The sequence below is a fragment of the Henckelia pumila genome, chromosome 4 (genome assembly GCF_033568475.1).
Source record: "Henckelia pumila isolate YLH828 chromosome 4, ASM3356847v2, whole genome shotgun sequence".
Lineage (NCBI taxonomy): Eukaryota > Viridiplantae > Streptophyta > Magnoliopsida > Lamiales > Gesneriaceae > Henckelia > Henckelia pumila.
Genome location: NC_133123.1, coordinates 229,376,920 through 229,403,335, shown reverse-complemented (window position 1 = coordinate 229,403,335; position 26,416 = coordinate 229,376,920). Strand labels below are relative to the sequence as shown.

The 26,416-nt window shown below is 39.2% G+C and overlaps 1 long non-coding RNA gene across 2 annotated transcripts; it reads right to left on the bottom strand.

The window, feature by feature from the left end:
• Window positions 1–344: 344 nt before the first annotated feature.
• LOC140867572 (uncharacterized) lies at window positions 345–25,790 on the bottom strand. Of its 2 annotated transcripts, none has more exons than XR_012145189.1 (3): window positions 25,656–25,790; window positions 25,358–25,473; window positions 345–665 (listed from the first exon to the last, which is right to left on the bottom strand). It is a non-coding gene; the product is annotated as an uncharacterized lncRNA (long non-coding RNA). The 2 variants fall into 2 exon arrangements; XR_012145190.1 differs by lacking the exon at window positions 345–665 and adding an exon at window positions 12,496–12,711.
• Between the last annotated feature and the right edge of the window lie 626 nt (window positions 25,791–26,416).

The following is a 26,416-nucleotide window of genomic DNA, read 5'->3' as shown; positions in this document are numbered from 1 at the left end:
AGCCCCATAAGTTTTGATGCAGAGAACATGCAAATGGACTTCCAAAAGTTTTGATGCATTTCACAAACTTGTAACAAAAAATTAAAAATTGAATCAAATAAAAATTATTAAAAATAAATACTTTTGCATGTTTTGAGAATTTCATATTTTTGATCTTAAAAGTAATAATTTCATTCAAATAAACATAAATTACAAATTAATACTTTTGAACTAAAAAGTAATACTTTTGACATTAAAACTAATATGTTTCAATCAAATAAGAATATATTACGAAAATAATATTTTTGACAATATTTTTTAACATAAAACATTTGTGAAAACTAATACTTTTAACCTAACAAATAATACTTTTTAATCAAATAAATATGCATTACAAATATCAGTCTGCTGGCGACATCGAACATGATATTGTCTTTGTCCCTATCTTTTGCAGTCCAAATATCCACCCTTTTCGTTAGTTCTGCAATAGTATTTTCTGCTAAACTCTTGTCAAGACTCAGGTGTCAACAAAGCTAAAATCACTATACCGCAGCTAAAGGATGAGCGGGAGCTGGTCCATACGATAAACAGTGTCTGTTATCATTGTCATATTCCATGTCTTTGGTGTCAGAGTCAGAATCATCACAAGAATTCCAATCATCATCACTTTCAACTCCTCCACCATCCTGCCAGAAGCCATCTATAACTTACATCTTCATTGTTGTCAATCTCAGCAATGCGCTTGAAACTATGCCAGTGCAAGTCTTTTTGGTTGGAAGCCATTTATTTAAGGTATGACAAGTAACTCCACCATTCTATTTTTTAAAGAAAGTCGACAGCAAAATATTGCACACAATAAGTCACATAAATGAGGAATCAAAAAACAACCATGGTTATCAAATATTACCCAATGCGAATGCATTTGTAGGTAAATCGGATGCCGAAACATTTGCTACTACTGCAGATGGACCAGGAATCGGAATAGGAGCAAACATATTATCTGAGAAATGTCTTCTCTCACAGCATCACTCTGAAGTTTGAAAGAGTGGGTGCCCGGTTAGCCAACTTGTGGCTAAGGGCTTTTATGACTCTATGTAAAACAATCTTTTGTTTAATATAATTTACACTTTTATAATGACATTGACTTTATCTTTCTTCATAATGTTATATTATGATATACTATTGTTGTTTTGATAAAGACCTTGAATATACTATAGTGTATGTAAGATGTGGTAGCACATGGGGATGACTATCATGAAACACATCTTATAGTCACTGTATATTCTAAACTGTTCCTAGTCAATTGAGCCGTCCGCAAATAAGGATAAGGATCGCTCGAGATTGAGACTAGCATTTGCGATGCCGAGTACCACGTTTCATTGGTATGGAACATAGAGATGTTCAAAGCATGCAAATGGATATTCATATGATGAATGATCGAACTACCCTATTCAGACTTTCCAAGTGGTTATCACTTATCGAGTGGATAAAATCCGCGGTTTTGGTTGTACACCATTAGTCCTTATTACTTGAAACATCATTGAGACTCTATATGCTAGTACTGTACTTTGACTCGTTTACCGACTCTATTGGGATCATCAGGTGTCGGGATTGGGTACAGTTACGACACATATAGGAGTCGATGCTTTGTTGTCAAGGTGAAACGACCCTAACTCTCTAATAAATAAATATGCGGAAAATTTTTTTTTTTTTTTTTTTTTATACTACTAAATAAATATATGTACATATATGCCCATACATATATGCACAGAATAAAATATTTAAAACAAATACATGATTAAATAAATAAACAATTAAATACTTAAGAAAAATGCATTCTTTGAAATAATTAAACATCTGAGTCAACCCTAGAATTAAAAATATACTGCATAAATAAAATAAATAAAAATGTGCATGCACTAAAAATATTTAATAAAATATCCAAAAACATCAACCCTTAAAAATATTCCAAATGTATCCTATGACATCATGTACGGTGACTCAGAGGCTGTCACGGTCACGGGGCTACTGCAGCACTGCTCATACATCCTCACCACCGGTAGGAGTAACCTGCTCCTTTACGTACTCACCTGCACCATATCAGTGTAGTGAGCCTAGAGGCCCAACATGCATACTAACAAGGGTTTAAAATAATTTAAATCAATTTAATACTAATACATACATATACATGAATGAGCATGCTTAAAAATTACATAACATAAATTACATAAATAAACATACATAACATACATAATATCATACATACATAAGTTGTTGAGCATTTATTTTCTGAACATCGAATGGTCCTATCCGTAAGTGTGACCCATAGTGCGACTGATCAGTCTAAGAAACCATCGTACGAGGCTGGTGGCGAACCACCCATACATAAATGGCAGGAAACTGCCCATACATAAATGGCAGAAACTGCCCATACATAAATGGCCACACTACTTCAATTTTCACCTAAAATATTTTATTTGCTCAACCATAGAAAATTAAATCATAGCATAAAAATTTATTTCATGAATGCATGTACTTAAATAAATGGTGTGTCCTTCATATATATTTAATTTAATTTTCTTACTAACATATAAATATTAAAATAAATTAAATGCATAAAAATAATTAAATATATAATCAGGACACATGCAATTTTCTCATGGATGGTTCTGGACTGCTGGCCCTACACTCAAGCTCATTAACTTAAAACTTGGCCCATTAACACTAGCTTAGGCCCAATAACACTATCCCTGGCCCAATGGGCCCAAAAGCCCAATAACTGGCCCAATAACTTTCATGGGCTCCCAAGCCCATAAAAATTTCTGGCCAACTTAAAAATTTAAATAAAAATTATTAAAAGCCCAAAAATAAATAAAATAACCCAAAATAATTTAATGGACTCCAAATAAATTAAATGGTACTAATTAAATTTTTGGGAATTTAATTAGCCCATTTAATTCCTAATTAACTTAAAAACTTAAAAATAAAAATACCCGAGCCCAACTAAAATAACCCGGACCCGGACCCACTTAACTTAACCCATATTATTTTAGACCCGACCCGGACCCAAGACCCGACCCGGAACCCACTAGAAACCCTAGAACCCGATTGCCCCCTTCTCCATTCTCCTCGGCCGAGAGCAGCAGGCCTTCTTGGAAGAACCACTAGATCTGCTCGAATGGAGTGTCCCTGCAACTCCAATTCCAGATCCCTGATGACACTAGTGGTAGTGATAATCTGTCCGGATGGCATGGTAACATCGTAACCACTGTCTACAACCTCCGGTGTAATGCCTATCCGTCTGATAAAATCTCGGGAGATAAACGAGTGCGTGGCTCCTGAATCTAGCAACGCAAACGTGGAGTTGCCTCCAACTAGAATTCTCCCTGCACGCAGAAATTCCCAACAATTCATCCCACTACGCTCCCAAGGTTAAAACACTACAATCCTTAATTCTAATCACAAAGAAACAAAATTCTTATTCTAGCATGCTGATAATTAAACTCATGAAACAGGCATTCAGATATGATCGCAATTAAACATAAGCAAAGAATTGAAAAAGTTCTAGGGTTAGATATACCGGTGATCAAGGAGGTATCTGGATCTGCCTCCTCAGCCTGCATCACATAAACTCGCCCATTGACATTCTGCCTCTGCGGGCAGTTGCAATCTGATGCCCTGGCTCCTTGCAGCGATAGCAGACTCCTGCTCCCAATAGACACTGCCCGGAATGCATCTTCTGGCACTTCGAACACACTAGATATCTCCCTGGAGTAGGGGCCCGCCCCTAGTCGCTGCTGTGGCTTCCCCTGAGGCCTCTGCTGATTCGGGCTCTTAGATGGCCCTGTAGACTGCTTCTTCGCAGGTGGCTGCGAAGATGGTCGCTGATACCCTGTCTGCACAAACTGCCTCTTACCCTCTGCTGCCTCTCTGTATCTCCCTCCGTCCCTCCTCGGAACGCAAGGCCCTGCTGACTGCAGACTCATAGGTAAAGACGTCTGCCATACGTACGTCATGTCTAATCTCAGCCCTCAGGCCCTCAACAAACTGTCGCAGCTTCTCCTGCGGACTATCAGCAATCATGGGCACAAAATGACAGCCCCTCTCATACTGGCTCACATACTCAACCACAGATCTGTCCCCCTGACGGAGACTCATGAACTCTCGGATCATGCGACTGCGCACGTCCTCAGTGAAATACTTGGCGTAGAAGATACGCCTGAACTCAGCCCACGTCAGTGTAGGTAGATGGACTCCTCTGACTGCACCCTCCCACCAAAGGCTGCATCGCCTCGCATCATATACGTAGCACAGCTCACCCTGTCGGCGTCTGTGATCCCCATATAGTCGAATATGGACTCAAGAGAGCGAATCCATCCCTCAGCCACCAACGGATCGGTGGTCCCCAAAAACTCCTTAGGCCCCTTCTTCTGGAACCTCTCTGCGACGTCCTCCTCGTGGGACAGTCTGGACGGGCAGCCTGCTGCTCCAACAGAGCAGTAATACCCGCCATCATCGTGGCACTGGCCTGCTCCAGTGCTGTCATGGGGTGCTGCTGAGGTGGCGGTGGAGGTGGAGGCGGATGTGGAGGTCTCCCACGTCGATTCACCTGTCTGGGAGGCATTCTGCACCACCACATATTTATTTACATAAATCGCCATGCATAACTAAGTGTTTAAAATTAAGGCTAACTTAAATTCTAAAAAAATTAAATCATACTATAAACATTTAAAACTTACAGACCGGTAGCGTGGATTTCTGAGCTCGCAAAGCAGTAGTGACCCCTCCAAGGACCGTGCTCTGATACCAACTGAAACGACCCTAACTCTCTAATAAATAAATATGCGGAAATTTTTTTTTTTTTTTTTTTTTTTATACTACTAAATAAATATATGTACATATATGCCCATACATATATGCACAGAATAAAATATTTAAAACAAATACATGATTAAATACATAAACAATTAAATACTTAAGAAAAATGCATTCTTTGAAATAATTAAACATCTGAGTCAACCCTAGAATTAAAAATATACTGCATAAATAAAATAAATAAAAATGTGCATGCACTAAAAAATTTAATAAAATATCCAAAAACATCAACCCTTAAAAATATTCCAAATGTATCCTATGACATCATGTACGGTGACTCAGAGGCTGTCACGGTCACGGGGCTACTGCAGCACTGCTCATACATCCTCACCACCGGTAGGAGTAACCTGCTCCTCTACGTACTCACCTGCACCATATCAGTGTAGTGAGCCTAGAGGCCCAACATGCATACTAACAAGGGTTTAAAATAATTTAAATCAATTTAATACTAATACATACATATACATGAATGAGCATGCTTAAAAATTACATAACATAAATTACATAAATAAACATACATAACATACATAATATCATACATACATAAGTTGTTGAGCATTTATTTTCTGAACATCGAATGGTCCTATCCGTAAGTGTGACCCATAGTGCGACTGATCAGTCTAAGAAACCATCGTACGAGGCTGGTGGCGAACCACCCATACATAAATGGCAGGAAACTGCCCATACATAAATGGCAGAAACTGCCCATACATAAATGGCCACACTACTTCAATTTTCACCTAAAATATTTTATTTGCTCAACCATAGAAAATTAAATCATAGCATAAAAATTTATTTCATGAATGCATGTACTTAAATAAATGGTGTGTCCTTCATATATATTTAATTTAATTTTCTTACTAACATATAAATATTAAAATAAATTAAATGCATAAAAATAATTAAATATATAATCAGGACACATGCAATTTTCTCATGGATGGTTCTGGACTGCTGGCCCTACACTCAAGCTCATTAACTTAAAACTTGGCCCATTAACACTAGCTTAGGCCCAATAACACTATCCCTGGCCCAATGGGCCCAAAAGCCCAATAACTGGCCCAATAACTTTCATGGGCTCCCAAGCCCATAAAAATTTCTGGCCAACTTAAAAATTTAAATAAAAATTATTAAAAGCCCAAAAATAAATAAAATAACCCAAAATAATTTAATGGACTCCAAATAAATTAAATGGTACTAATTAAATTTTTGGGAATTTAATTAGCCCATTTAATTCCTAATTAACTTAAAAACTTAAAAATAAAAATACCCGAGCCCAACTAAAATAACCCGGACCCGGACCCACTTAACTTAACCCATATTATTTTAGACCCGACCCGGACCCAATACCCGACCCGGAACCCACTAGAAACCCTAGAACCCGATTGCCCCCTTCTCCATTCTCCTCGGCCGAGAGCAGCAGGCCTTCTTGGCCTGCTGCCGGCCGGCTCCGGCCGTCCCTGGCCGGGGCGCCGCCGCCCGAACGTAGCCCACGTCCGGGCGGACCTAACCTGACCAGGCCCCAGCCCCATGCACGACCAAACCAAGAACCCGAAGCCCCTGAACACAAAACCCTAGCCTGCGCCGTCTGCACCATTCTTGCTTGAAACCCTTCGGCCGAGCCCTTCCCAGCCCAAAGCCCTGCCATGGCTCGATTCTTAGGCACCCTAGGACCTTACCTGACCGAACCCTCAGCCCCGAACCAAGCATGGAGAGGAAAAACGTGAGCATGCATAAAGAATCGAAGAACAATGCACAAGCACAACATTAAATCGATTTTCCTGAAAAATACTTAAAAGATTTAGATGTCTACCTTAACTTACATGATATATATACTGATATAGCGTAAAAATGGGAAAAAGATCATGCCTTTCACCGTAGGTATTGAGTTAACACGCGTAGGAAGGACTCCGGGACGACGGGACGACTTCGGCTTGCTTGGAACCTTGAAAACCGACCTCCTATGGTGTTTTAGGGCTGAAGACCGATTGGAGAAGATGATGAATGGTTGGGGTGGGTGTCGGCTGATGGAGGAGGAGAGGCGTAGGGTTTGATAGTTTAGGTTTAGCTTTTTAGGTTAATTAGAATTTAATTAGGATAATAACTTAATTAGAATTATAATATACCATAAAACACTTATTTAAAAATCCTTAATAACAAAAGTAATCTGATGGAAAAAATAAATCCCGAAATATTAGAGTAGGGAATTTTTAAAAATACTAAAAAGTCAATATTTTGACTAATTTTGGATAAAAATGACCATAAAATTAAATAAAATTAAATACTTAAAATTTTGAGATAATAAAACTCAAAATAATATTTTAAGGCTCCAAAAAGGCTCATAAAATAATTTGGCTAGAAAGTTGTCATCTCGTCCGTCCACGGTCCCGTCTACGCGATTAAATAATAAAAATACTAAAAATCATAAAAACCACTAATTATGGGTTAAATGCTTAAAAATAAATTAAATCATGCATAAATAATTCACATAATTATTTAACCCATAAATCATAAGTTTAAATAATTAAATATCCTAATTATGCAGGCAGATTTATGTAATTAAAAATACCGGGTGTTACAATTCTCCCCCCCTTAAATTGAATTTCGTCCTCGAAATTAAAGTACTTACCCGAACATCTCCGGGTAGCGAGTCCTCATATCCTCCTCGGTCTCCCAAGTAGCTTCCTCCTCCGAGTGATTCAGCCACTGGACTCTGACCATCGGTATGACCCGCGTCCTAAGCCTCCGCTCCTCTCTAGCCAAAATCCGCACTGGTCTCTCCTCGTAAACAAGATCTGGTGGCAACTGTAAGGGCTCAAAATCCAATACATGCGACGGATTGGAGACATATCTCCGAAGCATGGATACATGGAAAACGTTATGCACTGCCGCTAGCCCTGGAGGTAGAGCTAAGCGATAGGCCAACGTGCCAACTCGCTCCAAGATCTCGAATGGCCCTATATACCTCGGATTCAGCTTGCCTCTCCGTCCAAAACGCGCTACTCCCTTCATAGGTGACACCTTCAAGAATACGTGATCACCTACTGCAAACTCCAAATCGCGTCGTCTGGCATCTGCATAACTCTTCTGCCGACTCTGCGCTGTCCTCATCCTGTCTCGAATATGCATCACTATGTCAGCTGTCTGCTGCACAATCTCTGGCCCCAACAAAATCCGCTCACCAACCTCATCCCAATGCACCGGAGATCTGCATCTCCTCCCATAAAGTGCTGCATATGGAGCCATACGTATAGACGACTGAAAGCTGTTGTTATAGGTAAACTCCACTAATGGCAGTCTAGTCTCCCAAGATCCTCGAAAATCGATGACACAAGCTCTCAAAAGATCCTCGAGAACCTGGATCACTCTCTCGGACTGACCATCTGTCTGGGGATGAAAAGCTGTACTGAACAAAAGTCTAGTCCCCAAAGCTGTGTGCAGACTCTTCCAAAATGCTGAGGTGAACCTTGGATCTCTGTCTGACACGATAGACACTGGTATGCCATGCAGTCTAACAATCTCTCTGATGTAAAGCTCTGCATACTGTGTCAAGGTGTAAGTAGTCCTTACCGGCAAGAAATGAGCTGACTTGGTGAGTCTATCCACAATCACCCAAATCGCTGTACACCCTCTGGTACTCCTCGGTAAGCCAACTACAAAGTCCATCGTAATATTCTCCCATTTCCATTCCGGAATAGGGAGAGGTCTAAGAAGTCCCGCTGGACGCTGATGCTCTGCTTTGACTTGCTGACAAGTCAAGCACTCTGACACCACTCTCCCGATGTCACTCTTCATCCCGGGCCACCAATACGATAACTGTAAGTCTCGGTACATCTTCGTACTTCCGGGGTGAATGGAGTACGGAGATGCATGAGCCTCTGCTAGAATCTCGGCTCTCAACTGATCAACGTTCGGTACCCACATCCTCCCACGGTACTGAACGATGCCATCCTCCACTGTATACAAGAGACTACCTCTGGCCTCATCTCTCTGTCTCCATCGCTGTAGCTCCAAATCAGTGGACTGTCCCTCTTTAATCCGATCTCTCAAAACTGGCTGCACCGTCAACACTGACAAGCTCGGTGCATGGCCGCTCGGATAGCACTCTAACCCAAATCTCTGAATCTCGGTCTGTAGTGGTAACTGCACAGTCAAACATGATACCACTGACGACTTCCGACTCAAAGCATCTGCCACTACATTAGCCTTACCCGGATGGTAGCTAATGTCACAATCATAATCCTTAACAAGCTCAAGCCATCTGCGCTGCCTCATGTTCAACTCCTTCTGGGTGAAGAAGTACTTGAGGCTCTTGTGGTCGGTGAAAATCTTGCACTTCTCGCCGTAAAGATAGTGCCTCCAGATTTTCAACGCAAATACCACTGCTGCAAGCTCCAAATCATGCGTCGGATAGTTCTGCTCATGAATCTTCAACTGTCGCGACGCATATGCGATAACTCTGCCACTCTGCATAAGTACTGCGCCCAACCCAAGCTTGGACGCGTCGGTGTACACCACTAACTCCTCATGTGGCACTGTCATAGCTAACACAGGTGCTGAAGTAAGTGCATCCTTCAGCTGATCAAAACTCCTCTGACAATCTGGACTCCAACTATACTTCGCGTTCTTCTTGGTCAAGGAAGTCAAGGGTACTGCAATAGAGGAAAAACCCTTGATGAACTTCCTATAGTATCCTGCTAAACCCAAGAAGCTACGAATCTCCGAAGCATTCTTTGGAATCCCCCAATCCCTCACTGCCTGCACCTTGGACTGATCCACTGCAATCCCATCTCTAGAAATAATGTGGCCTAGAAACGCCACCTGCTCCAACCAAAACTCACACTTACTGAACTTTGCAAACAGTCGATGCTCCCTCAAAGTCCGCAAGGCTGTATGCAAATGCTGTGTGTGCTCCTCAATGCTCCTCGAGTAGATCAATATGTCATCAATGAATACAATGACAAACTGATCTAGATATGGCTGGAAGACACGATGCATAAGATCCATAAACACTGCTGGAGCATTGGTTAACCCAAAGGGCATCACCAAAAACTCATAGTGTCCATACCGTGTCCTAAAGGCAGTCTTAGACACGTCTGAATCTCTGACTCTCAGCTGATGGTAACCAGATCGCAGATCGATCTTGGAGAATACCGAAGCTCCCTGCAACTGATCGAATAAATCCTCTATCCTCGGTAGCGGATACTTATTCTTCACTGTGACTCTGTTGAGCTCTCGGTAGTCAATGCACAATCTCATGCTGCCGTCCTTCTTCTTCACAAACAACACTGGAGCTCCCCATGGAGAAAAGCTAGGACGAACAAAGCCCTTCTCCAACAACTCCTGAATCTGCTCCTTCAACTCTCTCATCTCTATAGGAGCAAGTCGATACGGTGCCTTAGAGATAGGCACAGTATCCGGCAACAACTCAATACTGAACTCCACCTCCCTCACTGGTGGAACTCCTGCAACATCGTCAGGAAAAACATCTGGATAGTCACGTACCACCTCTATATCTGATAACGATCTGCTAGAAACATCTGAGGTAGTGACCACACTAGCCAGAAAACCCTGACATCCACTGCGCAACAGTTTCCTCGCACGGACAAGTGATATCATCTGAGGAATACTGCTAGACTGAGATGCAAAGAAAGTAAACATCTCACCTCCTGCTGGCTTCACTGATACTGTCCTACGTCGGAAATCAATCGAAGCTCCATTAACTGATAGCCAGTCCATACCCAAAATCAAGTCAAACCCAGTCAATGGAAGAACCACTAGATCTGCTCGAATGGAGTGTCCCTGCAACTCCAATTCCAGATCCCTGATGACACTAGTGGTAGTGATAATCTGTCCGGATGGCATGGTAACATCGTAACCACTGTCTACAACCTCCGGTGTAATGCCTATCCGTCTGATAAAATCTCGGGAGATAAACGAGTGCGTGGCTCCTGAATCTAGCAACGCAAACGTGGAGTTGCCTCCAACTAGAATTCTCCCTGCACGCAGAAATTCCCAACAATTCATCCCACTACGCTCCCAAGGTTAAAACACTACAATCCTTAATTCTAATCACAAAGAAACAAAATTCTTATTCTAGCATGCTGATAATTAAACTCATGAAACAGGCATTCAGATATGATCGCAATTAAACATAAGCAAAGAATTGAAAAAGTTCTAGGGGTTAGATATACCGGTGATCAAGGAGGTATCTGGATCTGCCTCCTCAGCCTGCATCACATAAACTCGCCCATTGACATTCTGCCTCTGCGGGCAGTTGGCAATCTGATGCCCTGGCTCCTTGCAGCGATAGCAGACTCCTGCTCCCAATAGACACTGCCCGGAATGCATCTTCTGGCACTTCGAACACACTAGATATCTCCCTGGAGTAGGGGCCCCGCCCCTAGTCTGCTGCTGTGGCTTCCCCTGAGGCCTCTGCTGATTCGGGCTCTTAGATGGCCCTGTAGACTGCTTCTTCGCAGGTGGCTGCGAAGATGGTCGCTGATACCCTGTCTGCACAAACTGCCTCTTACCCTGCTGCTCTCTCTGTATCTCCCTCCGTCCCTCCTCGGAACGCAAGGCCCTGCTGACTGCAGACTCATAGGTAAAGACGTCTGCCATACGTACGTCATGTCTAATCTCAGCCCTCAGGCCCTCAACAAACTGTCGCAGCTTCTCCTGCGGACTATCAGCAATCATGGGCACAAAATGACAGCCCCTCTCATACTGGCTCACATACTCAACCACAGATCTGTCCCCCTGACGGAGACTCATGAACTCTCGGATCATGCGACTGCGCACGTCCTCAGTGAAATACTTGGCGTAGAAGATACGCCTGAACTCAGCCCACGTCAGTGTAGGTAGATGGACTCCTCTGACTGCACCCTCCCACCAAAGGGCTGCATCGCCTCGCATCATATACGTAGCACAGCTCACCCTGTCGGCGTCTGTGATCCCCATATAGTCGAATATGGACTCAAGAGAGCGAATCCATCCCTCAGCCACCAACGGATCGGTGGTCCCCAAAAACTCCTTAGGCCCCTTCTTCTGGAACCTCTCTGCGACGTCCTCCTCGTGGGACAGTCTGGGACGGGCAGCCTGCTGCTCCAACAGAGCAGTAATACCCGCCATCATCGTGGCACTGGCCTGCTCCAGTGCTGTCATGGGGTGCTGCTGAGGTGGCGGTGGAGGTGGAGGCGGATGTGGAGGTCTCCCACGTCGATTCACCTGTCTGGGAGGCATTCTGCACCACCACATATTTATTTACATAAATCGCCATGCATAACTAAGTGTTTAAAATTAAGGCTAACTTAAATTCTAAAAAAAATTAAATCATACTATAAACATTTAAAACTTACAGACCGGTAGCGTGGATTTCTGAGCTCGCAAAGCAGTAGTGACCCCTCCAAGGACCGTGCTCTGATACCAACTGAAACGACCCTAACTCTCTAATAAATAAATATGCGGAAATTTTTTTTTTTTTTTTTTATACTACTAAATAAATATATGTACATATATGCCCATACATATATGCACAGAATAAAATATTTAAAACAAATACATGATTAAATACATAAACAATTAAATACTTAAGAAAAATGCATTCTTTGAAATAATTAAACATCTGAGTCAACCCTAGAATTAAAAATATACTGCATAAATAAAATAAATAAAAATGTGCATGCACTAAAAATATTTAATAAAATATCCAAAAACATCAACCCTTAAAAATATTCCAAATGTATCCTATGACATCATGTACGGTGACTCAGAGGCTGTCACGGTCACGGGGCTACTGCAGCACTGCTCATACATCCTCACCACCGGTAGGAGTAACCTGCTCCTCTACGTACTCACCTGCACCATATCAGTGTAGTGAGCCTAGAGGCCCAACATGCATACTAACAAGGGTTTAAAATAATTTAAATCAATTTAATACTAATACATACATATACATGAATGAACATGCTTAAAAATTACATAACATAAATTACATAAATAAACATACATAACATACATAATATCATACATACATAAGTTGTTGAGCATTTATTTTCTGAACATCGAATGGTCCTATCCGTAAGTGTGACCCATAGTGCGACTGATCAGTCTAAGAAACCATCGTACGAGGCTGGTGGCGAACCACCCATACATAAATGGCAAGAAACTGCCCATACATAAATGGCAGAAACTGCCCATACATAAATGGCCACACTACTTCAATTTTCACCTAAAATATTTTATTTGCTCAACCATAGAAAATTAAATCATAGCATAAAAATTTATTTCATGAATGCATGTACTTAAATAAATGGTGTGTCCTTCATATATATTTAATTTAATTTTCTTACTAACATATAAATATTAAAATAAATTAAATGCATAAAAATAATTAAATATATAATCAGGACACATGCAATTTTCTCATGGATGGTTCTGGACTGCTGGCCCTACACTCAAGCTCATTAACTTAAAACTTGGCCCATTAACACTAGCTTAGGCCCAATAACACTATCCCTGGCCCAATGGGCCCAAAAGCCCAATAACTGGCCCAATAACTTTCATGGGCTCCCAAGCCCATAAAAATTTCTGGCCAACTTAAAAATTTAAATAAAAATTATTAAAAGCCCAAAAATAAATAAAATAACCCAAAATAATTTAATGGACTCCAAATAAATTAAATGGTACTAATTAAATTTTTGGGAATTTAATTAGCCCATTTAATTCCTAATTAACTTAAAAACTTAAAAATAAAAATACCCGAGCCCAACTAAAATAACCCGGACCCGGACCCACTTACCCGACCCGGAACCCACTAGAAACCCTAGAACCCGATTGCCCCCTTCTCCATTCTCCTCGGCCGAGAGCAGCAGGCCTTCTTGGCCTGCTGCCGGCCGGCTCCGGCCGTCCCTGGCCGGGGCGCCGCCGCCCGAACGTAGCCCACGTCCGGGCGGACCTAACCTGACCAGGCCCCAGCCCCATGCACGACCAAACCAAGAACCCGAAGCCCCTGAACACAAAACCCTAGCCTGCGCCGTCTGCACCATTCTTGCTTGAAACCCTTCGGCCGAGCCCTTCCCAGCCCAAAGCCCTGCCATGGCTCGATTCTTAGGCACCCTAGGACCTTACCTGACCGAACCCTCAGCCCCGAACCAAGCATGGAGAGGAAAAACGTGAGCATGCATAAAGAATCGAAGAACAATGCACAAGCACAACATTAAATCGATTTTCCTGAAAAATACTTAAAAGATTTAGATGTCTACCTTAACTTACATGATATATATACTGATATAGCGTAAAAATGGGAAAAAGATCATGCCTTTCACCGTAGGTATTGAGTTAACACGCGTAGGAAGGACTCCGGGACTCCGGGACGACTTCGGCTTGCTTGGAACCTTGAAAACCGACCTCCTATGGTGTTTTAGGGCTGAAGACCGATTGGAGAAGATGATGAATGGTTGGGGTGGGTGTCGGCTGATGGAGGAGGAGAGGCGTAGGGTTTGATAGTTTAGGTTTAGCTTTTTAGGTTAATTAGAATTTAATTAGGATAATAACTTAATTAGAATTATAATATACCATAAAACACTTATTTAAAAATCCTTAATAACAAAAGTAATCTGATGGAAAAAATAAATCCCGAAATATTAGAGTAGGGAATTTTTAAAAATACTAAAAAGTCAATATTTTGACTAATTTTGGATAAAAATGACCCCTAAAATTAAATAAAATTAAATACTTAAAATTTTGAGATAATAAAACTCAAAATAATATTTTAAGGCTCCAAAAAGGCTCATAAAATAATTTGGCTAGAAAGTTGTCATCTCGTCCGTCCACGGTCCCGTCTACGCGATTAAATAATAAAAATACTAAAAATCATAAAAACCACTAATTATGGGTTAAATGCTTAAAAATAAATTAAATCATGCATAAATAATTCACATAATTATTTAACCCATAAATCATAAGTTTAAATAATTAAATATCCTAATTATGCAGGCGGATTTATGTAATTAAAAATACCGGGTGTTACACAAGGATTCACCACATACTTGCGAGTGTGGATATCCTATGCGATCTGAGGAGATATTAGTGTGACGAATCTCTGGCCAGAGTACATGATGTGTTTTAGGTTAATGGGTTATCCTAGTAACACATGCGATGTCACTATTTGATCTTCAAGATGTTATGCATAGTTATCGAATCTTGAACGACTCTCGATGCACCAATGGTTGTTGATTTGATCGGGATATTTGGTTGAAGGGACCGTACTGTACGCTAACTAAAATCTACTGGTTCTTGCAGGCACTATCAGTAATACCTAGGGAATCATGGGGCGATGTTGCTAGGCGCTCTTACCATGATTCGATGGGTAAGTCGGAAATTGTTGTTCCGAGTCACAAGGAGTTGTGAGCCCACGGCTAGCTGTATTCCTGAACCATTGAGGGTTACACAAGTAATGGATTACTAAAATCCCGTAGAGATAGTTAAATTTAAAGAGTTAAATTTAATGAAAGAAAAGTTGGACTTCTTAACTAAAGGGAGTGAGATTTCCTAAAATGACATAGGGATGGACATTTTTGGAAATCACTGAATTCGGATTCGGAAAAATTATCTTGACTCTAAAAGATGCAGAAATGGTTTCTGTGCACATTGGTGAAATTAGTTTATCAATCAGAGTCACGATGAATTTTATATTAATTTTTAGAACAACGGGCTTGGCTTGTTGGGCTTAAGTTATGAATTGTGGGCTTTAAGGAGTTAGAGTCCTAACACAATTATAACTTAACCTAGTCTAGAAATTATCTATAAATACATGTAGTGGGTTCGAAAATTGCATAAGAATTCATTCATCAAATTTTCGAACACACACATATTATTTTCTAAGGGTTTTTTGAAAATCCTTGTCCCTTTCGGAGAAAATTCGGCTTGTGATTTTTATGAAAAATTACAATATGAATTAACAGATCATATCTGTTTATTCTCTACGCAAACTTCTGATTCATTTCTAGTGCAGTCAATCAGAGGGTTTTGTTTTCTATTCGTGGACCTGATTGAAAAAACGTTCGTTCATCAGTTACGGGGATATACAACAAGAGCAGATTAAATTCTGTTGGTGTCCATAATCTCGCTTCGAGATTTTAAGGTAAAATATTTAATTGTGATTATTTATTTTACTTACACAAGTTTAATCGTAAAAGTTTTGATACCCAGATATGGAATCGTTCCATATTAATAAAATAAAATTTTTAAACTTCCGCTGCACCGGGTATCAATTCTAATTGATCTGAACACAGTTTTCCAACAGTGATATCAAAGCCAGGTTGCTCAGATCAAACGATTAAATTAATCGATTGTACAAAATTTTTAAGCCTCGGTTTTTGAAACAAAACAAATTTTTTAAAATCAAAATTTTGACGGGCAAAACACGGGCAGCGATCGGGCAGCGATTGTCGCTACCCAGGGCAGCGATCGTCGCTGCCCGGGATTGTCCCGGGCAGCCCGGAAAATTAAAATTTTATTTTTTAAAAAATTTTGAATTTTTTTAAATTCTAGTGTTTGATCCGATCGAAAATTGTTTTGATTAGATCACGAGGCATCGGATCGAATTGTTCGAGTCCGAAATTTTTAAAATTGATTTTTGGATAAATTTGAATTTTTGGAAAATTTATAAATTTTATCCGTTAAATTAGATTTTATAAAATTAATTATTTTGGTACAATTGATGATAAGATATGATCTTATGGATTGATAAGATAAAATATGATTTTATCTTTTAATTATGATGCCTTTGCATGTTTATCCAATTCTTTAATTATTGAATTAATTAATGGATAAAGGATGATCGATTGCCATGACCAATGTTTTAGGTGTATGTTAGGTGATTTACATTTGTCTTATTGTTGTTGGTGTTTATTAATGGGCTTGGTTTATAGCTCAATATGATTGTCATATGTAATAAAAGTGGGCCTGATTTATGGCCCGTTCCCACCCCTAAAAATGTATCTCATATTTGTCATCGAAATTTATTGTAAATTTATTAGACTTAGTGGGAGACAAAGATTTGAAGAAATGGTGGGCCCAGCAGACAATAAAGACCGAAGAAATGTAAATTGGAAGCACAATGTAATAGAATTGCATTGCATACTTACATATCACCTAGGATTGGACTTAGACTCGTGATTGGCAACCACGGGTCGATTAGTTAATGGGATCGATCATCCTTAAATAATATATGATATTATTGATGTATGCATGTTTAGACTAAATTGTATGAATCCCGCAAGCATACATAAATTGCATGATGAGACAAATTTTCAAAATTAAAAATCCCTCATTTTAAATATGATTTAAAATTGATATCAAGATTAATAAAAATGAAATTTAAATATTGTTTAAATATTCCTACCTTCCATCAACGATCAATGTATGAGATGCTACCCGCGGATACGGTCCGGCTCATATTATTGGGGGGGCCCGTTCGTCGGAAAACTGTACATTGAATCGACACATGTTGTAAGTTGGGTGAAACTCCCATGGGATTGGCTCCTATTATTATTGGGGATCCACATGGCGACCGTCCATCACAACTTAATATTGATGGGTTATCTTGACATGTCACAATAAACGGCGTCATATTATTGGGCCCTTATTGGAAATGAGGTAAAAACATGGGGGTTACTTTGGAAGTAATTGGGCTCTACCTTTTGAAAATTATGGTTGGCTGATATTATTCGGGATCATGATTTGTCAATTGGACTCCATGTTCTCACTAAGAAAAACAGTTTCCCTTTTTCACTAGAGGGTAGTGAAATCGTTAAAATAGTGGGAGTGTAATTCATAAAATAAAATTTGCCATATTTTATGTCTTAGTAAATTAATTAAACAAATCACTTATTATTGTCTGTTTTCTCTTCAGTATTATATTACGATGAATCCACGCAATCCACTGTTTTCAATTCTCAAACAAAACAAATTGACTGGCGCAAACTATACGGAATGGTTTCGTAAGTTGAAAATTATTCTTACTTCGGAAAAAGCTTTCTACGTGTTAGAGAAGCCGCCTCCGAAGGAAGCCCCGGCTAATACAAGTCCGGAAAAGTTGGCCAAACTTGATTTATGGTGGGACCATGATATCAAGGCCAAATGTTACATGCAGGCTTCGATGTCTGATGAGCTTCAAAGGAGATTCGAGGATACCGTGAATGCTGCTGACATTCACAAGAACCTCAAAGAACTCTTTGGAGCTCAGTCAAGATCGGAGAGGTATGCCACCGTCAGAGAGCTCATGATGAGCCGCATGCGAGATGGGACTTCGGTCCGTGAGCATGGGGTGCGCATGATTGAGCTCATTGAAAAGTTGGTAACACTCGACTTGACTTTGGAGCATGAACTTAGCGCGTTGTTGCTTCTATCACTTCCTTCATCGTTTGACGGTTTTGTGATGAACTTCAATATGAACAAGATAGAGGCCACCCTTGAAGAGATGGTCAATATGCTTGTCACATATGAAGCCACACTAAAGAAGGATAAACCGGTACTCTTGGTTGGCTCCTCTTCTAACTCTAAGAAAGGGCTAAGTGGAAAGGGTAAGAAACGTTCTGCCCCGCCCAAGAAGAATGTACCAAATAAGAAGGGAAAGGCCAAGGTTTCAAATGTGAATAAAGATGAAAACGTTTGCCATTACTGCAAGAAACCCGGTCATTGGAAACGTAACTGTAAGGAATACCTCGAACAGTTGCGAACTGCAAAGGGTATGTTTTACATTGAAATAAATGTTTCGCTTAATACTTCTTCTTGGGTATTGGATACCGGATGTGGATCTCACATTTGCAATGATTTGCAGGTGATGACAAGAAGTCGTAAGCTAAGGATGGGTGAGACCCAGCTAAGGCTCGGGAATGGTTCTAGAGTCGAAGCCAAAGCTATAGGAGACATTTATTTAGTTTTGCAGAACAATTTTAAATTATTTTTAAGAGATGTTTTATATGTTCCGGATTTGGTCAAAAACATTATATCTATTTCTATGCTTGATAGAGATGGTTTTTCTTGTAATTTTGTGAATGGAATTTGCAATATTTACAAGAATGAATGTTTGATTGTAAATGGACAACTTGAAAACGATCTATATAGCTTAAAATTAAAGGACGTTCCAATTAATTATGTTGATAAACCGGTAACAACAATTAAAAGGAAGGACGATAGTCAAAACCCGGCAAACCTTTGGCATGCTAGGCTAGGTCATATTTCCTCAAGGAGGATGAACAAGCTAGTGGGAGAGGGCATGTTTGATATGTCTGATATTAACTCTCTACCTACTTGTGAGTCCTGCCTAAAGGAAAAAATGACTAAATCTCCTTTCAAAGGGAAACCTGAGCGTAGTCAAAATCTGTTGGATTTGATCCATACAGATGTTTGCGGTCCATTTAGGATTGATACTAAATGTGGCAACACCTACTTCATTACCTTTAATGATGATCATTCTAGGTATGGGTATTTATATTTAATGAAATATAAGTCTGAAGCATTTGAAAAGTTCAAAGAATTCAAGGCTGAAGTAGAAAACAAACTAGGTAAAAGTATTAAGGCACTTCGATCGGATCGAGGTGGAGAATACTTAAGTACCGAGTTTTTGGACTATCTAAAAGAGAATGAGATTCTCTCTCAGTGGACTCCTCCTATGACACCTCAGCTTAATGGTGTTTCGGAGCATCGCAATCGAACTTTGTTGGACATGGTTCGATCCATGATGAGCTTCACTGAGCTCCCACCTTCATTTTGGGGCTACGCGCTTGAAACGGCGGTATTGTTGTTAAACAACGTCCACACTAAAGCAGTAAATAAAACACCATACGAGTTATGGAATGACAAAGCTCCTAAGTATTCGTACTTGAGGATTTGGGGATGTCCTGCTTACGTGAAGCAGACAGTGGGAGATAAATTGGATAGTCGATCCACTTTATGTTATTTTGTAGGGTATCCGAAGAATTCAATCGGATATTATTTCTATCATCCTGCTGAAACAAAAGTGTTTGTTTCAAGGAATGCCACCTTCTTGGAGAAGGAGTTCTTATTGGATAAGAAAGGCAAGATGATGGAACTCGAAGAAATTCGAGAAGAACCCGATATACAAAATAGTGATCCTACACCTAAAGAATCATCACAAGACACGCCTATTACTAGGAGATCCGAGAGGACTTCTAGGCCTCCTATTAGATATGGTCTTCTTCTTGAAGGGGATCAAAGTGAACCCGACATTGGATGTGATCCAAGAAACTTCAAGGAAGCAATTTCTGATGCGGATTCGAATTTATGGCTTGAAGCTATGCAATCGGAAATAGACTCGATGCATTCTAACCAAGTTTGTTCTTTAGTAGATCCTTCCGATGGAATTGTTCCAATTGGGTGCAAATGGATCTACAAGAGAAAGTTTGGGCCTGATGGAAATGTATTGACCTACAAGGCACGATTGGTGGCAAAAGGTTATACTCAAAGACAAGGAGTTGATTATGATGAAACCTTTTCACCAGTCGCAATGTTCAAGTCCATAAGAATCCTTATTGCCATAGCAGCATGGTATGACTATGAGATATGACAAATGGATGTAAAGACTGCTTTTCTTAATGGAAACATTAAGGAAGAGATCTATATGATGCAGCCTGAGGGATACACATCCATGGGAAGCGAGCATAAGGTATGCAAGCTTCAGAGATCAATTTATGGTCTCAAACAAGCATCAAGAAGTTGGAACCAGAAATTTGATGAAACAATAAAGGACTTTGGTTTCATCAAGAACCCGGAGGAACCATGCGTGTACAAGAAAGTAGTTAAGAATGCGGTAACATTCTTAGTACTTTATGTTGATGACATCCTAATCATGAGGAATGATGTAGGGATGTTGCAGTCAACAAAGATATGGTTATCAGGTAGATTCTCGATGAAGGATTTAGGTGAGGCATCCTATATTCTAGGAATTCAGATCTATAGAGATAGATCTAAAAGAATGATAGGACTCACTCAATCAACCTACATCGACACCATATTGAAAAGGTTTTCTATGGATGAGTCCAAGAGAGGACATCTACCTATGTGTCATGGAGTTTCTCTATCCAAGTCTATGTGTCCCAAGACTGACGAAGAGATAGAGAAGATGACACACGTGCCATATGCGTCAGCCATAGGTAGTATCATGTATGGGATGATATCTACCAGACCAGATGTGGCCTATGCTCTGAGCGTCACGAGCAGATACCAAGCCAATCCCGATCAAATGCATTGGAAAGCCGTGAAGGATATTCTTAAGTACTTGCGAAGGACTAAAAATTTATTCATGGTTTATGGAGGGAGAGAATTGAAGTTGGAAGGCTATACCGACTCTAGCTTCCAATGTGACGTGGATGACTCGAAATCAACCTCTGGATTTGTATTCGTGCTCAATGGCGGTGCTGTCTCTGGGAAGAGTTCCAAGCAGGACACCACAGCGGATTCCACCACTGAGGCAGAATACATTGCAGCATCAGCTGCTGCTAAAGAGGCGGTTTGGATAAGGAAATTCATCCAAGAGTTGGGTGTAATTCCTGAAGCTGTTGGTCCAGTCCCGGTGTACTGTGACAACACGGGTGCCATTGCTCAGGCAAAGGAGCCAAGGTCTCATCAGAAGTCCAAACACGTACTGAGAAAATACCACATCATCCGGGAGATTGTGGAAAGAGGAGACATCAGTGTCGAGAGAGTGGCCTCTACAGACAATATCGCTGATCCGCTTACTAAGCCCTTGCCAGGACCATTGTTTGACAAACATCGCGAAGCAATGGGATTACGTAGTATGACTAGTTGGCTTTAGGGCAAGTGGGAGATTGAAAGAGTGGGTGCCCGGTTAGCCAACTTGTGGCTAAGGGCTTTTATGACTCTATGTAAAACAATCTTTTGTTTAATATAATTTACACTTTTATAATGGCATTGACTTTATCTTTCTTCATAATGTTATATTATGATATACTATTGTTGTTTTGATAAAGACCTTGAATATACTATAGTGTATGTAAGATGTGGTAGCACATGGGGATGGCTATCATGAAACACATCTTATAGTCACTGTATATTCTAAACTGTTCCTAGTCAATTGAGCCGTCCACAAATAAGGATAAGGATCGCTCGAGATTGAGACTAGCATTTGCGATGCCGAGTACCACGTTTCATTGGTATGGAACATAGAAATGTTCAAAGCATGCAAATGGATATTCATATGATGAATGATCGAACTACCCTATTCGGACTTTCCAAGTGGTTATCACTTATCGAGTGGATAAAGTCCGCGGTTTTGGTTGTACACCATTAGTCCTTATTACTTGAAACATCATTGAGATTCTATATGCTAGTACTGTACTTTGACTCGTTTACCGACTCTATTGGGGTCATCAGGTGTCGGGATTGGGTACAGTTACGACACATATAGGAGTCGATGCTTTGTTGTCAAGGATTCACCACATACTTGCGAGTGTGGATATCCTATGCGATCTGAGGAGATATTAGTGTGACGAATCTCTGGCCAAAGTAGATGATGTGTTTTAGGTTAATGGGTTATCCTAGTAACACATGCGATGTCACTATTTGATCTTCAAGATGTTATGCATAGTTATCGAATCTTGAACGACTCTCGATGCACCAATGGTTGTTGATTTGATCGGGATATTTGGTTGAAGGGACCGTACTGTACGCTAACTAAAATCTACTGGTTCTTGCAGGCACTATCAGTAATACCTAGGGAATCATGGGGCGATGTTGCTAGGCGCTCTTACCATGATTCGATGGGTAAGTCGGAAATTGTTGTTCCGAGTCACAAGGAGTTGTGAGCCCACGGCTAGCTGTATTCCTGAACCATTGAGGGTTACACAAGTAATGAATTACTAAAACCCCGTAGAGATAGTTAAATTTAAAGAGTTAAATTTAATGAAAGAGAAGTTGGACTTCTTAACTAAAGGGAGTGAGATTTCCTAAAATGACATAGGGATGGGCATTTTTGGAAATCACTGAATTCGGATTCGGAAAAATTATCTTGACTCTAAAAGATGCAGAAATGGTTTCTGTGCACATTGGTGAAATTAGTTTATCAATCAGAGTCACGATGAATTTTATATTAATTTTTAGAACAACGGGCTTGGCTTGTTGGGCTTAAGTTATGGATTGTGGGCTTTAAGGAGTTAGAGTCCTAACACAATTATAACTTAACCTAGTCTAGAAACTATCTATAAATACATGTAGTGGGTTTGAAAATTGCATAAGAATTCATTCATCAAATTTTCGATCACACACATATTATTTTCTAAGGGTTTTTCGAAAATCCTTGTCCCTTTCGGAAAAAATTCGGCTTGTGATTTTTACGAAAAATTACAATCTGAATTAACAGATCATATCTGTTTATTCTCTACGCAAACTTCTGATTCATTTCTAGTGCAGTCAATCAGAGGGTTTTGTTTTCTATTCGTGGACCTGATTGAAGAAACGTTCGTTCATCAGTTCCGGGCATATACAACAAGAGCAGATTAAATTCTGTTGGTGTCCATAATCTCGCTTCGAGATTTTAAGGTAAAATATTTAATTGTGATTATTTGTTTTACTTACACAAATTTAATCGTAAAAGTTTTGATACCCAGATATGGAATCGTTCCATATTAATAAAATAAAATTTTTAAACTTCCGCTGCACCGGGTATCAATTCTAATTGATCTGAACACAGTTTTCCAACAAAGTTTACTGCAAAAGCCTTACAATCAAAACACATGAGCACACACATATAGATGTGACAATCATCTCTGTTGAACATCTGAACTCTTTAACACTTCATTTCGGTTTTGAAATAAAATCCTTTATGTTTACACAATTACAACTATAATCAAGGGTGAACCGCAAAGCAAGGATTAAAAATAAGTGAGCATAGATGACACCGAGAAAAAAGTCAAAATGAAATTAAAAGTTCAACCAGAGCTTAAAGACGATATCCACAAGACAAAAAGGGGAATCCTGGACACCATAGGTAAAACAGAGCAGCATAACTTAAAAAGAAACATCAAAGAGATACCATACATCATATGATTCGGAACACTGCCCAACCCCCTATATGATTAGGTGAATTCAAAAAACATACATACAACAGGAGAAAATTCTTAATCAGAACGCCAACACTTGGGGAGATTACACAGAAATCGTAACGAAGGCACAAATATTTGCTTACGAGCAACACATCCAAACATATCCTCATAAAATGCATCACTTGAATCCTCTTAAAACAATTACATGGAAAATAAGAAGTGTGGGAGGATGAGTTAGGAATCCTACTGAATTTATTAAGCTATGCCATGCATATTCCAAAAACAGCTAAACCAACAGCACAAAATTTTTGTTTTAGCCACCAATCGTCAGAAATAAATCGAGTTATAGGACGAACTAAAACTGTAATCATCACGTCACAAAACTCATGAGCTTCTGGAAATGCTTTAACATACTTCTATCAACATTTTATAATGCATAAAGTTAAATTCAAATCACAATGCAACATGACTAACGACAAATGTTAAATAAACAATGGACAAGAGAGTCTTATGACTAGATCATTGTATCATAAGTTTGTATAATCTTCAAGAACCCGCTTTTTAATAGCTAATAAATGCCAAAAGTAGAAAACATTTGAATTATATGATATTGAATTCCTGTGGCAAGCAAAAAACCGAGAAAACAACATTCTCTGAAAAGTCTCAGTGCCCAGCAAAAGTCACAACAACTGAGCCAAATGTTGTAGATATTCTTGTTTACGTGGAGGCAGCGCACTCAAATCAGAAGAATTCTTAAAAATGCTTCAATCCTTTCTAATTCCTTGGTTCGAAACATGCTCTAACAAAATAGGTTCAAATTGCAATTCAATAAGTTCACAAGAATTTAAATACCTAACAAAATATGAAGGACAATAACTAGATAAATCGATTTTCGGAGAGGCTCGATTTGTCTTTTCTTTTCTTTTTCAAAATTTGCATTATAAAACAAAATCGAAAAATACAATTAGACATCTTCACATGTTAGCATTCAAAAGAATATGTTAAATCAATATATATTACTTCAAGTTTGAACGAGTGCCACATGAATATTCAATACCAAGAGCATCAATATTAAGACCTATTACATACTAAAAAACATAAAGTCTAGAATTCTAAAGTACATCAACCGAATAAACCTTAAATCTAGAAAAACAATAGAATTTTTTTTGTCCATTAACGAGCAGCTCGCAACGTTTAGATTCGGGCTAAAATAAATAATAAAAACACTCAATAATTCAATCACCAAGCCAATGGGAAACCAACCCAGATAAACAAATCCAAGAACCAAGAAAGAATACAAAAAGTTTGAAAACAAGATAAGAAAGCCAAACCTTATAGAAACACGAAAATCCAGAAATCAAATTCTTACAATATAATACAACACTTATCATCGTTTATAGGAGCAATTGTTAACATACCTCGAGAGTTGAGACAGACATCCATGAGTACATCAGACATCTGTGACTGAAAAAACCAAATGGTCCATCTGTTCATCATCGCAGACTTCGTTTACATAGATTCCGGAAATTTCCGGCTGAAAGAAATAATAAAAACACTCAATAATTGAAGCTGATGACTGAGTTAATCAAAACAGCCATGAAAACGAAAAAATTTCTCATTGATGTCTAACAAATGAAGTCTGCCCATTTTGTTATCAGATTCCCCGAATAAAGAAGAATTCCAACCATAAATTCTAACCATAAAAACTGATATTACCTCGTTACGAAGCCTCCCAAATGGACAAGGATGGAACAAGGGATTGTCTTTGAATTTGATCGAGACCGATTTGGTATCAGAGCGGGGAGGATTTGGGCTTCTGAGCTAGGATCTTTAATTTAGATCCGATTGACCTTGAGCGGGTATTTTGAGTGAAGAGAATTTAAAAGTGTTATCTCACTTATAAAGTGTTAGTCACTCAATAAAACTTTAACGCCACTAATTTTACATCTATTAAAATTTATAAGTCTGAAAATTCGAAAATTAAAATATCAAAATTAAATTTTACTAGTCTAGATTCGAAAATGCTAATTTTTGAAAAAGTTTTAAAATAAAACTAAAAAAGCAATAAAAATGGTTTTAGGCACCCGAATAAAATCCAAAAAATCAAAATTTCATTTATTTTCCTCAATTCTCACAAATATTAACTCTTGAAATAAAATTTAAGAATTACCGCCAAAATTCACCATCGTCGTATGCCGGAACGGGAAGTCACTGGACTCATAAATCTCAAGAAAAATTAAATTAATAATTAATCAAATATCATCTGAAAGAATTTAAGCACTAACTTAGGAATTAAAATCAACAATTTAGTTATTTTGATGTCACAACGATAAATAAAATATTTAAATAATAAACCAAACGATTAAAATAATTTAAACAAACTAGACGAATGTTTAAAAATAATTTAAATAAGCACACGAGCGAAATAAAAACTTTTAAAACGACTGAACAGTTAAAAGCATTTAAATAAATAAGCT